The sequence below is a fragment of the Cephus cinctus genome, unplaced genomic scaffold, assembly GCF_000341935.2.
Source record: "Cephus cinctus unplaced genomic scaffold, Ccin1 Ccin1_scaffold0241, whole genome shotgun sequence".
NCBI classification, from domain to species: Eukaryota; Metazoa; Arthropoda; class Insecta; order Hymenoptera; family Cephidae; genus Cephus; species Cephus cinctus.
Genome location: NW_014332957.1, coordinates 5,943 through 9,636, shown reverse-complemented (window position 1 = coordinate 9,636; position 3,694 = coordinate 5,943). Strand labels below are relative to the sequence as shown.

The 3,694-nt window shown below is 35.1% G+C and overlaps 1 long non-coding RNA gene across 1 annotated transcript; it reads left to right on the top strand.

Moving 5' to 3' along the window:
• Positions 1-9: 9 nt before the first annotated feature.
• Positions 10-346, top strand: LOC112494072. The gene is made up of 2 exons (XR_003059208.1): positions 10-49; positions 176-346. It is a non-coding gene; the product is annotated as an uncharacterized LOC112494072 (long non-coding RNA).
• The last annotated feature ends 3,348 nt before the right edge of the window (positions 347-3,694 follow it).

Here is a 3,694-nt window from a genome sequence, read left to right as displayed (position 1 = left end):
TTGAGACCACCAGAAACAGGCTCATTGGCAATCTCCCTACTCATCTCTGGTATCAGAGTACTTTAAGCTGGTACTCTCTCCACCATCGGCGGTTTCACTAGCGGAGTCAGCGCCGCATGTGTCGTTTCGGGCAACCTCAATTTAACAGCTTTTCGGTATCATACCTTATGTACAGAGATGGGACTCCTCTACTCTAGTCTCCATGGCGACTCCGATGGAAACATAACCAATGAATTAACAAGAGATGCTTTTACTGGTTTGCTTATTGGTTGAATGTAGTTGAATGTGATGAAAATGTAACGTAAAACAGTCTAAATAAATTTATAAAATTGTGCAAATGAGCAAATTTTCAAGCAAAAATATTAAATCAAATCCAATAAATTAGCCAAGCAACAATCCTGTGGTGTACTGGTATGTGTGAGGCACGGCCCGGCGAGAGGGTACGACAAATATGAGAGCGTGCGAACGAGTCAGTCATTGAATTCGAGGCTCAAGCACACACGGTCTGCGTCAATGATAAATCGGAGGAAATAAAGGCTTTTGGTTGTGGTCAAGGGAGCCGATTTGTTCGCAGGTTTCTTAAGACCTTTCCCGTACATTACAATCTCCTAGGTAGATGCTTAATAGACGTACATGTTTCTCTACAAAAAACTTGGTGTGCCAGCGACTAGCTCCAATATATGGTCCATTGAAGTAAGGACAGCAACAAATTCATAGCTTTATATAAGAAACCTGCGAACAAATCGGCTCCCTTGACCACAACCAAAAGCCTTTGTTTCCTCCGATTTATCATTGACGGAGACCGTGTGTGCTTGAGCGTCGAATTCAATGACTGACTCGTTCGCACGCTCTTACATTTGTCGTGCCCTCTCGCCGGGCCGTGCCTCACACATACCAGTACACCACCGGATTTTTGCTTGGCTAATTTATTGGATTTGATTTAATATTTTTGCTTGTTTATTTTTTATGAAATGGCTACACTTTTAATACTTGGCGTAACCGTTTTGTTTTGAAAAAACATTTTTGGTGTTATTTGATATCTTTTTGAAAGTAAGAACATCATGAAAAAATTAAACAAACTCATTCTACATATATCTCAGTGATGATTAAAAAAGTTAATTCACAGTAAACAGTAAAAATAAAGATGAGTAGACACTACTAAATGTATAACAAGAGACGCAGATTGCGGTAAAAATTTTACAAAATACTTCGTCTAATATTTGAAACAGCTGACAACAAGAAAATTAATCGAAATTTCTATAAATCGTTAGAAATTTTTTTCTCGATCAAGAAGTAAGTGCTGGGGTTGAGCCCGGGTTACGAGGATTAATTGAAACTAGGGTTAAAAATAACATTTGATGAGATAGCAGCTAAAAAGCTTGAACAGCCTGGTTATAGGCACTGGGATGATAAAATCTAGAGACGCATAAAAGAATCTTACGCAACGTTACCTCATTATGCCAGCATTGTATACTATACAGGTGAATAATAGAAAAGCTCATATTTTTGTAGACGACATGTTTATTCGAACTACCCTGGACTGTAATGTTCTTGATTTACTCAACGCTAAGAAAAAAGTATCAAATGCAATGAATTTGCCGAGCAGAAGGTGAAATGCAATTTAAATCCTAGTCTCAAGCAAATTGACTCTTGCGTCCAGTCATTTTCAATTACTTATACTTTTTTTTCTGATGTTAAGCAAAAGTGATGGTTATTGTCAGAAAGTTGGTCTCCTACCAAAAGCCATCGTAGACAGGATACATTATGTATCCGCTGAAAAATGAATAGTCCAGCTTAGTCATGAATAAGACAGAGTGGTGTTACGTTGTGTGTCCTTAACCCAGAAAAACTTTAAAGTAGCAATAGATTTTGCAAGAAGTCTGTAATTCTCTACCTATTTTAATGCGATAAAGCTCACTCAGTTTTTTAAAGTATGCTCTACAAGTTAACCATCTAGACATCTCATAGCATTAATTCTTTAAATATGATAAGCTGTCTATTTTGAATGAATTTATTCAGACAACTGTCTATTTCAATCAACTGAAGTCCTTTCGACAGACAATTATAATTATTAAATATAAAGTACCTATATAGCAAATTCATGGAGCATTCTTTGACATAAATGAGCAATCAGAGCGAAAAACGAGGCCATATTAACAGAAGACTACACGTGTTCAATGGCTCGCTGCGCATGCGCGTCTCGAATCGTTATGCCTGTGTCGCGTCGAAGCTCATACGTATATGCGAGGGGACAAATTTTTTAAGATTGTGTGAGAGGGGACAAATTGAGAAAAATTTTTCGACTGATATTGCTAAAATGCCAGATATCAGCATTACGGGAACCGATTTTATTGGGCAAAGGCTCATTGTAAAGGAAAAAAAAATAAAACATATTGGACCTGACACATTTTTCGCCCACGACATATACCCGCAGATAATTCAAGTTATTTCATCGTAGCAGACGAAAAAACGCCAACTTGGCGTCAATAAGAGTAGCGGTAGCGCATCGTGAGGAGGCCGATTTTTTCTTTTATACTTGGCGTCGAGACGCTACCGCGTCTCTTGATACCTAAATATGCGAGTTTCAATTACTCGTAATTATTGAGATAGCTTGGCAATGGCGTGTTCATTTTTTTTGATTGCCGACTTTGAGCGGCGCGCTTCGCGCAGCAGCTTTGATAATATGATTGACAGATTGCAATAGCTGGCTCGAGTAATTCTTATATTTATAAAATTGCATGCGAACTATAGGTGTATATCCCACACAGCACACTATATTTCGAAAATATTACAACAAATTTCCAATATTTCGTTGCGACAGCAATGTTATTGATGTCTTTATGTCAAGTATTGCACAATATTTCAGGGCAATATAATAAATAAAACTTTCTGATATATTGCTGAAATCATAGACAGTTTTTATAGGTGGCAGAAATATTTCAGAACAGTACCTATAAAATGATTATTTTTCATTATTTAAAAAATATTTAGCAAATATTCATTCGAACATTTTTTTTCCATATTAAAAGCGATTGCTTTTTAATATTTTTGTAACATTTGAAATGATTCCATATCATTTTTTTTCAAATATTTTAAAAGGTTATGGTAACATTTTTTAAATAAAATGCTGCTAATAAAAAAATGATTCCTGAAACGTATTAAAATATTGAGAAAAAACTAAGCAATATGCAGGATACATATGTTATAAATAATTAATATTGCGAACTGATATTTTACAAATATTGACCAGCAATATTATATTATGTTTGCAACGTCCTTTCGTGTTTGCGAGCGCATTGCAAGTATTCGGGAATATTCAAGAAATATTACAGTAATATTGCAATACATTTCAACAATATGCAAGTTCTGTCTGAGTTATACACTGTTAAAAAAGTTAAGAAATTTACAACACAAAAGATGAAACTTACTACATAGATGCATATAATATTTAGAATATAGGTAACGCAAATGAGTATTAATGTACATTGTTTTGTAAAATTGTAATCAAGCATTAATTTTATTATGCGTTTAGCGAATATAATATATTCGACTCTGATTATTAATAAGAGGTTGAAGAATTTTCAATCAACCGTAATGCAATCATACATTCAGGACTAAATATTATAATACTTGAATACAGATTATTCTGGAGGAGCGAGAAAAGAGAACAGTGGGAAAAGTAGGAACTATAAGG